This window comes from Bombus terrestris, chromosome 3 (assembly GCF_910591885.1).
Source record: "Bombus terrestris chromosome 3, iyBomTerr1.2, whole genome shotgun sequence".
Taxonomy (NCBI): domain Eukaryota; kingdom Metazoa; phylum Arthropoda; class Insecta; order Hymenoptera; family Apidae; genus Bombus; species Bombus terrestris.
This window is the reverse complement of record NC_063271.1, coordinates 13,623,816-13,637,711: the sequence shown is the minus strand read 5'-3', so window position 1 is coordinate 13,637,711 and position 13,896 is coordinate 13,623,816. Positions and strand designations below refer to the sequence as shown.

The following is a 13,896-nucleotide window of genomic DNA, read 5'->3' as shown; positions in this document are numbered from 1 at the left end:
CTTTTGTGTATACATTTCATGTGTCGATTTATAAACATACGGCGATAAGGGACCAATGCACTTGAAAAATGGGAAGAAGTTGTACAACGAGAGAGGAATTACATTTTTTCATGAAACTGAAAGGTATGTAAACAATCTTAACATATATAACCGCTCTAAAAACGGAATGAACTTATGGGATGACTTAATACAACATGGAGTAACTTTATGTTGCTTTTCCTATTTCTTGAAAAAATCTCCACTTGTGACCAAATGTTGTTCCAACATGGATAGAATATTTGTATAACTTGTTTGGTACAGATATTTTGGAACATGTCGCAAGAAGAAGCTAAAAGTTGCTTCAGTGAAGATGAGAAATACCACCTTCACTTTTGTTGTATTCGTTGATATGTTTAACTGAACCCATTTGTAATCAGAAGCATTCATGTTTTTGGGTTATCCTCAGATAAGGCCTCTTTGGTCACTAGCGGCCATCGTCACTGTCCTTGATGGAATTCATTTGTATATATATATCCAAACAACTATATATTCGTGCCACTAAACCATATAAATTGGAAAAGAACAATGTTTAGTTTACGGAAACATCAGAGTGACTCAACGATTCGATTTATTTATAAGACGTATAACTGTATTAATCTTTTAATATTTTGTTAGAAAAATAAAAAAAGTATTAAATAACTTTATACTTTAAATAATATACTTTATATACTTTATATAATATATTTTATATAATAACTTAACCAAGAAATTAAAATAAGTAAGTTGGAAATATTTCATTGATTTTGCATTTTGAGTTGCTCACTAAGTAAATTGAAATGAATAATTGACATTGTTATTTTCTATTATTTCATGGGATTACTTAAACGGAATAAAAAATAAATAGATAACAAAATAAAGAATATAAAAACTATCTGCTGAAAGCGTAATATACGTTATTAGTTAATATTATAGAAGTATGTTAACAAATAAACGAATACATCGATTCTGATCTCAATTATTATGTAAAAATATTTACACTAAAAAATTCTAACATGAAAAATAGGTGTACAAAAGTGTACGCAACGCCTGCGATATAGGCGCGTCCATTTCTTCGGTGCATAGCGGTGCAATCATCATTCCGGCGTCGATAACTTTCTACAAGTTTGAAGCAAATGTTGCCCAAACCAGTTTTTACACGAAATAAAATTTATTATGATCAAGTGATATTATCGCTCTGTCTATATATTATCCTTTCTTTTCTTAACTCTCCACAGTATCGTGATCTGTGACTGCATGTATTACAATTAACATACGAGTATCGACATGGTTGTCTTATACACGTAAACGTCAGATGAAATAGCAATGTCTCGTATGTAGCAGTGTGACATTATTAATTTAATAATCAGCCTGTTTACGTTATTAGTATTACTAGGTAAATTGTTTCAAAATAATAACCTAAAATTACTTTCAAAATTGGACGAAATATTGTCTCATAGAAGGCTAATGAATTGTATAGAATTATAATTTCTACGAATCTGACGTTTAAGGAGTAGAATATACAATAAGATATAAAAATATTAAAAATTTATTATAAATGCAACAAACAGCTATTAATTTGATAATTTAGCGAAGTAAAACATTAGGAATATATTGCGAATGCAATAAATAGCTATTAATTACGAAATATATAACAATACAATTACAAATTTGGTCATTAGGGTAGAAACAATAAAAAATTAATGACATTAACATGATTCAGAATATCAAAAATGCATTATGGTAGAAGTTTTATAAATTAACACTACTTGGATGTGCATATGGCAGAAATCATGGAGACCGCAAACAGGACATCGTATTAACAACAATAAGATAATGATAATAATGGCAGCTTATTAAACGTAGAATATAGTAAAAGAAAAATTGTGTTAGTAAAGTAATTTCAACGATTTCTCGGGAAGGCCACAATTCCCCGAGGCATCTGCATATCGTGCAGGTCGCAAGAGCAATTCAAACGATTATTTCGGTGCCACGTGCCTCGGACCTCTTCGTCGTATGGTTGTTGCTCTTCGTCGGCCGTTCGTTCTCGTTATCGGACCGGTGGACAAGGATGGCTGGACTTCACACGTGATATGTGAAACAAGGACAAAAGTACGAGATGCACCTGTCTGTCGCGAAGGCAAGGTGCCAGGCCGAAGGCAACACTCGCTCGCGCCAACCGCGATAGCGAGCTAATGAGCCACAGCGAAACCGCTATACGTTTTCTGCCAGCACCGACTTATGTATGCGGCGTACTTTAGGCACCGCGATGGATTGGCACACCATCGAGATAAAGACGGAAACCGCGAAAGTGATCCTCCAGTTTTATCTTTTTTAATTACGAGTGGCCAATGGGTAGGAGCGAACAAGAGGACCAGAGACTGGGTAGTTCGTTTTCTCGGTTTTTATCCATAATGGCTTAACAGCCAAACCTGCTATTAACTGAGGTAAGTTCTCACAATATTGGTCTTTAATTGTCCCGTGGACTGCCGCAATTATCTGGCAAACGTGCTGATTTAGGTAAATGCCGTGGGCTAAAGAACGAATTAAAGTTATTGGATTTTCGTTAATACGGCCAATTTTTAATTTCGAGGAATTTCATACCTTGACGTTTTAATACGATGAAGATATAAATTCCGAATTCCTGCGTATGCTCTTTTTAAATGTTTCCCATTGATTTTCATCCCTTTTTTGACATATTTCGAAACTAATGTGAATTGGTAAAATCCATTGTGATTATGTATATAATGATTTTCTTGACTACTTAAGTAACATAAACCGGGTTTCGAAGTAACAACGAAGTTATATTATCTATAATTTATTTTAATTTGCGAGTTTTTAATTTTAAGTTTTATTATTACATCAAAAAGTTACTTCATTCAGTGCAAGTGTCTATCAGATATGTAGTTTGCTAGCTATCAAATTTAATTCTTCATGATCATAGCCAATGCTTGTCCATCAATCATCATGATGCATTTGAATTATGTAACCTGTTTATTTTTCTCCTCTCGTTATCTTCAATCGTCGTTTATCTTATTATTAACGTTGACTGATTGAGAAATACGTCATGCTAACCTTTATTATGAATGATCTAGCGCAATAGGAAGGATTTAATTATAATGGAATGTAATGGCTCTAATATCACATCCTGTCATTTTCGGCAAATAACAAGCAGCTCATGTCATGAATCACCCTTCTATATAATGAAATTGCATATCATTATATGCGAAGAAATGAGATCTTGTATCTTTAAGATAAACGCTGTTGTTGTTTCCCTGAATCCTAATTTCTTTATGCCTTTATGAGCTTATCATTATCTGTTATTTGACATGTTATGTTACTATGACAACTTTTTAAATTAATAAAAGACTGCAATAATGTTTTACCAGGTCTTTCATTCCGATCTGGTTTTATCAGATGTTTTGAGTCATTAATATATATTAGCGATTTTAGTATGAAGGCAGAATCGCATCCGTTGCAATTACATAATGAAAGAATCCTTAAAATGGAACTAAATGGAATTAAAAGACTCTTTGCACGTACCAGCTTACAGAGTCCATATGAAAACCAAATTACAACTTCGAAGGGATTATTTGACAGGGCTGCAATCTTGTTATGGAAATCAAGCAGAAAGCAAGTCATTTAATTTTTTTAAACAATCATTTTGAGGCAGTACAAACAATTAAAAACACCAAAACTACCTACAGTTTTGTACCTTCGTATCAATATAATTATCATTGCCGTGTCTCATTACACTGCTAGAGAAATGTTTTTCCTCAAAAAGTTTTGCATTACACACGTAATATATTCATAAAAAGTTTATATAAGTGTTTAAATAGTTCTCTGAGACACTATATAATATTATGTTATATTAATTATTATATTGCAATATAATATATAATATAATTATAATATAAACTATAATTATGTACAATTTCATATGGTAATAATGAAATACCTTCCTCATTAAACGGACAGCTTCATTTAACATCTTATCAAAATTAAGAGAGTCGAACATTTCTAAAAAAATCTACTACATCTGTCTACAATTGACAAAACTCCGATCAGTTTTTATTGCCGGAAGTATGTGTATTATTATATTATATGGTGCGAAACGATGGAATTAAGTCATCGGTATTAAATTCCTGCTGAAATCCCAGGCAATCATGCACGGCACGAGAGTACGAATTTACCTGTGCCGTAATAACAATCATCGACCTTAAGAAGCCAGTAAGTATGAACGCAGCTTGATATTGGAGTAATTCACAAGCGGATTGCTGTATCGAACAACGATTCCGTCTAAATCGAGCGTCATTTCATACTTTCATTCAACTATTACAAATTAGTAGATTCTTTTGCAAGACAATACCGAATGTAGTAAAAGGGGCGAAGTTTAGCAAGTAAACTAAAAATCGTTAAAACTATCCGTACAATAGAAGTCTGTACTTGTTACCTGTTAACTGTTAACTAGAAATTCAACACTAATTAATCCAAGTATTAAAGATTAAATCTTCCTTAAAAATATCACTATGGCTTCTTTAATTTTTTTGGGAAGCTGAGATTTGCCGTTAATTACGACGAAACTCGGATGGGGTTGACACGAGAATAATGGGTCGACAAGAACGATCATCCGTGAAAAAAGAAACCAATAGTGGAACGAGGAGGAAAGAAGAGGAAGAAAGAAGTTGGAGAAGCGACGGTTTTCATGAAGAGGTCGTGCACCTGCTGTTCGCACGCCACCGACTTCGTTCTTCTTCGTTCTTTCTGTCTTATCCCACCCTTCATCTTCCTCTGTGCGTTCGCCCCGTGCACGTGCTACCACAGTCACTTTCGTCCATCCTTTCCTCCTTCCCGTAAGAGAAAAACCAAACAAGTGGTAGGAGATCCGGATTAATCTACGATGTCGCATCGTTTAGGGCAATAAACGAGTGGAACGAGTCGCCGTATAGAACTGCTACTATGTTGACTCTGATTGAACTTAGAGTTCTTTCGGTGATGTTTCATTCACCTTAATTGACTCTTCGAAGATTAGCAGTGTCTCGGTCATCGGTTCAACTTCCCTTTTTACTTCGTTACTTGTTTTTCTCACAGTTAAGCGGGTCATTCAATTCGTTTTTACCTTAAAACTGAACGAAATATTTCGGCATTTTTGTATTGTACAAAATGTACGTAATAAAAATTTGATACGAACAAAATATTCTGAATATTCCTAAATATCTTTCAGAATATTGTATGATTTTATAATTATGCTAAAATACAAGTAATTTCTGGTTAAGCAATTTTGAACAAATCTTTTTCTTTTATGCAAGAAGATACATATGAATTATTCGTCTATTTAATATTCTTTCATTTGATAAATTTGTAAAAGGATGTATGTTAAACCAACTAATGTAATAATTAATTAATTGATTAAATATTTCACCATTGAACTTTCATACACGTGTTAAGGAGAAGAGCGTACCAACATGTGATACAGTTATTGAATCTTTCGGGTATCCTGTAATCAATAACCATCCAAGCAAAACCTATTATTAATAGATACTATAGACATAATCTTTTATAATAACGAAATATCAATTTCGATCACGTTTGTAGAGACTGGTGTCAGTGAAGGATGCGAGCGAGGAAGAAAGTAGAATGTTGCAAAGTAGGGAGCCGAACGATTAAAGAAAGGGAAGGAGAGGCAGGGCGCGTGCCGTGCTTATTAACTTTTTTCCTTTCTGACGTATATATTGGGTCTTTTTATTCGTTTGTCTCCTTTTATCAATGCTTTCGCAACGCTTTTTCGAAAGGAGAGAAGACAAGTTGGGTAAATTCGTTTTCTTGCAGGTCGACGCATCCGACCGTTGGAATTCTTGTTACAAGGACGTTTAATGAAAATTTATATTATCTTATAAAACGTATGTGTAGCAGTTGAAACGACTAAATGGTTTTGTTCGTTCAACCACCAACGTTCAGCAAACTTAATAAGGTACGTTAATAATTCGATTTGTTTATTTTTGCTCCGTTTCTTTTTATGGGATGTACGGTTGATTGTATACAAGTGTTTTCTGTTCTTACGTAAACTTTCTACCTTGCACTGCTTCACCAGAGAAATTCACTTCTATCTGAAGCAAAAATTTCACCTCCTCCTGTTTTATGACTGTTACGTTATACATTAAAGTTTATGTTTCACGTCTCACCTTGTAATAGGTATTCTACGTTCTACATTTTACATTACGTGTTTCATACAGCGTTAAATAATTGCAGAGCTTCGGCCGGTATTCCATGCACTCAATACTTTTTTTATGAATCCATACTCATATATTTTGATATAGCACATGTTTAAACCGCACGCATTTATGTCCGTATGACTTAACAGTTATGTCTCTCCATTGAAGTATCTCTAAACAGAAAAAGTAGAAATTCGTACTACATAGTTATCACCTTCGAAACTCAACGATGTTTTATCTTTTTTCTAATGACTTCATTGGATTCCACAATTTTTGCAGTTTTTATGTGGTCATGCTTTATATAGCACGCGTGAAAGAGATATTAAGCCTTGTACTCTACCGTGCAGTGAAACTTTTATAGTAAAACATTTTGCAAACAAGAATCGTGTTTCGAAAAGAGAAACGTTATAAATGTTTATAAATTCATCTTTACGGTTTCCTTGTTCGTTCTTCCATTTCGTGTCAATTACTGCCTCCTCGGTTTATATTATATTGTAAGATTATGGTATTTTTTCACATAGCTTATTTTTTAAGTTTTCTTTTTTTATAAATATATCATTTTTTTTAATTAATTCGCGAATGAAACGGAATTTATATTGAAAATTCTTGGAAATATCCAAATTTTGAACAAATGTGCGACAGCGTAGATAGTAAAAGTAAAATATAAATAAAATAGGATTGCTCGGTTTGCTTTATTGTATTTACTTTCCCCCGTTGTTGCCCACCATGTTTATCATTATTCGCAGTGCACACGCTTATTTTTCTTCATTTAGTTCGGTTCTTTCAGCGGGTAGTTGTCTCCCTCTCCGTTCCTCTGCTTTTCCTACTCTGTGTACGTACGTGCGCGCGCGCCTGCGGACTTTTTTCATGTTTTTATGCACTGCTCGTTTTTCCCTTCCGAAATATAATTGGCGGTGCGATGCACCTGTCTTCCCCTCTCTCTCAACCCCCCGCCCCCCGCCTCCCTTCCGACCGTCTTCTGACCACTTCTTGTACTGCAACTTCTCTCCAGCTTATCCCATGATACCGACTTCCACGTATTCCGGCGCGTGCTACACTTACTCGAAATACGCTTCACAAGGTTGTACGGTGTGTGGAGGCACGCTAACAGAAAATTAACATGATAGAAAAACCTCGAAAGAGTCATTAAGACCGCGGTCCCGATCAATACCGATGCTCCCACTAATTATGTTAACCTTTTATCATATTAAAATTACACGATTCTACAAATTTAAGAAAGGCTTCATCGAACGAGATTAAGCTGAATCACATACTCCTGTTCACATGATTTTGTTTATACATTTTACTATAAGGTGTACTGTGTGAAACGATCTTTTATTGGTTTGATCACGTTTACATTGGCGAGCGAATCGCTTTTTATTTCGATAGTGATTAATTTATTATTTTAACTTGGGTATATTCGGTCTTGAAGAAGCTCGCACACGTTCTTCTGGATTAAATCGAATTTCATTCGTTCGTTATTATAACGTTGGATGCTACTGAAGTAATAATATTAAGCTTCAAATTGAATTTGCTAAGAATAATTGAATTGAAATAAAGACACAAAGATATCGAATTGAAAAGAAAATACAAAGTGTTTTGGTAGAAACGTTCTAACACGTTATGATACCTATAAAAATTTGATGAAGTAGGGAATTTCATGAACTATGCAGTTCACATATACAATTATAAACTAATTCTCCTGATAATTTCCTAATAATTAAATATCAAACAATTTTTTAAACCTCTATTTAGTTATCCAGATTCTGTTGCATAATTAAATTAGTTACTAACTAATGTTAGTGGTGAAATTTGACAAATTACAAATTAAAAGTTACTTATAGAAATAAAGTTTCTTACATAATAACAGATAAACTGTACAAATTGCAAGTTAACTGAGTGTCCTATTTAACATGAAATTGGAAGAATTCTTTATGCATTAGAATCAACATTGAAGCCTCTAACTTGCAACCTGTCACTTGTCCATTCACTAAATTGTATAGGACGTATTTTCTCAGATGACACTTTTTCACTATAAGATTAATCAATCACTAGAAAAGCTTTATTGAAGTTTTCATTTACTTGAAGTGCATTAAAAAGAGACATAATACATTAAAAGTAACAGAGATGTTAGTATTCCACAAAAATAAAGTTCAAAAATTTCTAACTTGTTAACTTAAAAATCTGTTAAATAGAATCTTACTACTCTTCAAATTATGCTTATTTCGAGTTTCGGTGCAAAGAACAAACGATGTATTCGCCTGAAATTTATATACCTTCGTTCGAATTAACTATTATAGTATCTGACTTGGCAACACAGTTAAAAGTTTTACTACTTAATAGGTTTTGTGCGCGATAGCTTCCAAGAAACGAAATCAAAGGCAAAGGAAAGAGAAGCGTACGAATATAAATTATTATTTTATGTTACAATAAAATCTGGACAGCAGCGATATCGACTTTTGGACGATTGAAAATTTTTATGCCAACGGACAGCTGGACGTTTAAAATTGCAACCAGTTCAAATAAGGAAAGTAAAATTGATACCTGTAATCTTGTTTCTCAACACTCGATTCTCTCGTAAGATTGGTGGCTAAACTTGACAAATCGCGGCCAAAGAATATCTCGACGGCAACGGAAGTTGATTCAGCTAAGCAAGCATCGTCCTTGCGGATTAGATCGAATGAAAGAAACGAATCGACCTGCGCGAACTTCTTCGATCCCTTCCTCCCGCCCCAGTAAATCTCAAGTTCAAACATATGCTTCAGAGCTCGTTTGTTAAATAATGAGGTCGATATATTATTTTGCAGCAATGATTAATTATTCGAATACTTATTATAAAAATCTTATATGAATATATGATATATAAAGTATTTTGAAGTTTTATTAGCACTATAATGAAATACGACTACAATGACTAAATTTTTTAGTAAAGATTGAAACTAGTTCAACAATGTATATAGGAGTTATAAGATAATTATTGCACATGTGAATAGACTTTTCAGAGGTCACAGAAGCATTTGAACAGATAACAATTCATTATAAGATTGTAGTAAACTTCGATATGTTTTTGTAAACAACCTGTATTTCTAGTTTTAGAATGACTGTTCATATTATATTACATTCTATAGTAATAAACCTTATTTTATATTTTTAGTATTCATATTATAAATTACTTCTATGATATTTACGAAATGTATGCACTTCTACATTTTACAGCATTTTTCAAACTTTATCGATATAATGATGCTAGTTGTACCTTATTATAGTGCTGACTAAGTTGAAATTTAAGAATCATCTACTATTTCTAGTATATTACATATGTACGATATATCCACAACATTTTTCTATAATAATATGTTTTGACCCTGCCATCAATTTCCTTATAGCGCTTACGGTATCAATCAAATGGCAGCCGAATTGAACAATGTTTTCTTCTTTTCCTTCGAAGCAGAGAGAAGAGAAACGCCGAAGGGAGTTCAGAACGGGCATCGGCCTCGTAGAGGGTTCCTCTTCTCCTTCGAGGGAACTTCTTTGAACAGACGGATTCGAGACGACCCCCGTGCTACGAAGAACGAACCGCTACTTCCAGTAGTTTCCTCCTCTTTTTCTGCCGGCCTATCTTTTCTTTTTCCCTCGCTCTGTCGTTTCATTTTCTACCTTCAACGGCTCGTGCAGGATTTCTTTCATAGCGAAGTAGAAATCATTGGGTTCCTTTTTCCTTCAACCCGGCCTTATTCCTTCCCCCCTTCTTTCTCTTTTCGTTTCTATCACCCTTCGTCCCCCTCTCTGGTTCCATAACTTGAAAGAGTATTCTTCCATGGTTTTTCCATAGGAGAACGTCGATCTATTCCACCTCGTGTCAGATATGGAGATTTATTTTCACGATTGGGACGTCTTTCTCTTTCAGTTTCCCTGGTTCTTGGTCGCTCGTCGGATAGTGAGGGACGTGAGATTTTATTGTTCAGATTCGATCGTGTCATGCCGATATCCATTTCTTACGGGAAATCTCCTACCTTTCGTCGAACTTTGACAGCGAGATTTCGCTTTCTTTCATTCGGCTGCTTAGTATACAATCTTTTTGATGTTTTTCGATACGAATATTTCTAGGATTGTTTGCACCCAATATCTGCACTTTGCATGTATTTACAGATATATAGCACAAATGTCGGATGACAGTGAGAAAGCAAACAGAAAGATAAGAGCAATTAATGAAACTTAACAAAGTTTAATAAAGTTCCTCATTGCGTAATGGTTTCTATTTAACAACTTTAATTAGCTCTAATTTGTGAGCAAATTTTGTATTGACTATTTTAAACATATCCTCGTGTTTAACCCTTTAAACTCTATAGCGCAGTTTACGATGCAATATGGAAAACCTTACTAATTTCTATCGCGACTAACACAAAACAAGAAACTTAAATAATTGTTTCAAAATACATATAAAAATTCTTCCTTCTTATTTTTATTAAAAATTATTTTTTTTATCGCGTATTACATTATTAAAAATGAAAAATAATTGGAAAATAAACATGACATTTGCCGATGGAACAAATTAATTTAGCAATTCTAAAACTGTAATAATTCTCGAATGATTTCACGGCATGTACATATACCTGCTTTAACACTTTTTGGTAAAAGTCTGGAAATTACATGTATCAATTAACGTAACCAAACATATCAGGTTTAGAATAAAGTTACAATGTATTTTTTATATGCGTCGACGCATGAAAATACATAAAATTAATTCTAGAGTATACTTCATTTTATATTATTTTCCTTTGCTTTGTGACATTTTTCTTATCTTTAATCATTTTAAAAACAGAACTTGCCTCTGTTGTGGAAGCTTTTCTATAAACAGCGTGTTACTAAATCGAATTAATTTGAGCAACAAAGAAATAAATAACAATAAGAGAAAAATCGTACAGTAACTGTAAAATAAAACCACATTTGATTACATATTCTTATCTTTTTATACCTTGTACAAATTAGTATCTTATATCATATTATCCCATTTCATTTATTTATCTATTATGAACCTACTTATTCCTTCACGCGCAAAATTGAACTTACTATTTCCAAGATAATTGTGGGTTCAATACATTTTAACAGAAATAATATTCGCCACCAATTAGTATATCTTTCACTCGAATATAGGTCATCGAAAGGGAATTAAAATACTGAATTTAAAGATAGATGTAATAAATATGGCGAGCGGTCATTGCTATTATTTTTGGTGATACGATCAACATAACATTCGGTTGAAGCAGACCGCAGGCCCTTTTCCCATATCCACCACCAAAACCGTGAATTATGTATGCGTGCGCACGTTCAAACGGCCGCCTGCATATAGTTATTTAATATTTCCATTAATTCAGTCCTGACACAGTCGAGCACATGTGTATCCCTTTTCTGATATGTTTATGATTTTACATTTTCTATTTTACATTTTAAGATGCAATTCGTAAATCTTACAAAGTATCTAACTCATAACGGATATTAATATTTAATGTACACAATGTTTTCATTCAGTTCAAAACATTATATTTTGTGCTAAATCTAATTTAGGGATATAGTAAATTTAATTTATTGGATATTTGTGTCATAAGTAATAAAGAACCAATAATTTAAAATACAGTTTCGTTCGTCAACTAAAGTGATAAATTATCGGTATATCGTAATTTGACATTTGTAAAATATTAAAGGCGCTATACTTCTCTGTCATTTTTGTCTCAATTGTATTTTTCTAACGTTGAAAATTGTTATTAGTGTCTATGATCGACGTTTCAATCTTATGTTAGACATAGGTCTCCTTGGGATATTAAAAGCTTTGTTAGTTTATGAAAATAAAAGTAAGATTGGAACATATAAAATCAGAAGTCACAAAAGACTAAGTAAAAAATTAGCATAGATACTTCCCGGTGCTATAATATAAAATTAATAAAATATAATATTTTACACAAACTAATAAATTTATCGTTATTAGACATTCTTGTAAAATAAACCGTTTAATATTTACTAAATTAGAAAAATTGAAATTTCGTGAATTTTATTTTGCATGAAATGAATGAAACTTATCACAATTACAAGTCTCGATATCAATATTTAATTCTAATGTCAATGTTATACATGGGCATATATGTACACATTAGATAAATTGATACAATCTGTTACATATTAAATGAAAAATCGAATAACACAGCTAATCTTTACTTTGGTATTTCTCCTTTGAAAAATTTTTCATTTCTAACTTGTAAATATTTTCTGATTATTAATTTGATAAACAAATATAATTAATGTTTCTCCGATTTCGTTACATTTGATATGAAATATTAAAGTAAGATGATACAAAACGTAAAAACACGTCTCAGAACGAAATGTAAGTACGTTACTCTACGAACGGAAAATAACTCATCGCGACAGGATATTTCATACTGGAAAGCAAGAGATACTGGAAATACATCATTTTGTATACACTTCACCTATACTTATACATACTCTGTTGCACGTAAATAGCATATGTACCTACGTGTACAGACGGTTGTACTATTGAACAAACCATCAAGTCTGGACGAAAATAAAAAAGGAACAAGAAATCCTTTCAGTCGTATCGGCGCATAAAATGATAAATTAGATATGCATACGCGACTAATGCATACGCACGCAATATGCAGGCATATCTGGGCGAACCGGCATGGTATCGGCAAGGGCTAATCCCAATTTGCATCCCCGAACTTCGACTTGATCCAGAAACCTGACTGCTCCCCTGATTTTCGGCATTCAGGTGGCATATGTCGTCCCTACCAGAACTTACGGCCGAAACGTATGCCGATACGAAAACCGTGATCCGGCATAACTGCACTGATCTCATGTGGTGATACAGTGATCCTCAATCGAATTAACTGCGTTTTATCTTTCGTCGATATATTTTTTATTAAATGACGATAACGTCAAGATACTTTCACACAAATTTTAAGAATGGGAGCAACAACAAAATATCTCACTTTGCACTTTATTTCAATTTCAATTATCGCTTTTAATTATTTATCGAAACGTGTTTAAGACGATTCTTCGCGTTTTATAAATTTTTCATCTGCTACGAATGCAATTTCGTCGCGTGTTTCTGTATAAAGTTGTTAGTTTACGAGCGTCTGACATGCACGATTCCACCCAAAGGAGAATAACGCGTAGTCAATCAAAAAGTTCGATGCGGCATAAAGAAACTGCTATATTCAATTTACATAAAAAGGCGGTTCTCAGCTAAATCTACGGGATCAGGGGTTATAATTCAGCTACGGTGAACAATGCCAAGCACCAACTGCATCGCTAATGACGGAGGAACGTTCGCAGGAGCGACGATCAGATTTCGTCGTGCAAAAATCATTCCGCCTTGAATGGAGTATCATTAGGCAATCACGTAATGCCAGGATTTAAAAAATCACAGACATTTCTCTAACCGTTAATTGCTTGAAAACCACTGGCCTCGTGCGAACACGCATGTGCAGGCACTCGCCGAGATAAATGGAGGGTTGCGTGGCACCCCTGACGCACGAGCGTGCTAAACAGAGGAGGACAGACGCGGGGAAAGAAAGAAATATGAAGTGGAATAGAGAGAGCGAGAGTGAGAAAGAAAGTGAGTTGGTGGAAAAGGGGAGATAGAGCAAAAGAGTGA

The 13,896-nt window shown here is 33.7% G+C and overlaps 1 long non-coding RNA gene across 1 annotated transcript; it reads left to right on the top strand.

Annotated features, from left to right (window-relative positions):
- The first annotated feature begins 2,249 nt into the window (after nt 1–2,249).
- Nucleotides 2,250–11,835, top strand: LOC125384684. The gene is made up of 3 exons (XR_007223352.1): nt 2,250–2,462; nt 5,845–5,986; nt 9,676–11,835. It is a non-coding gene; the product is annotated as an uncharacterized LOC125384684 (long non-coding RNA).
- The last annotated feature ends 2,061 nt before the right edge of the window (nt 11,836–13,896 follow it).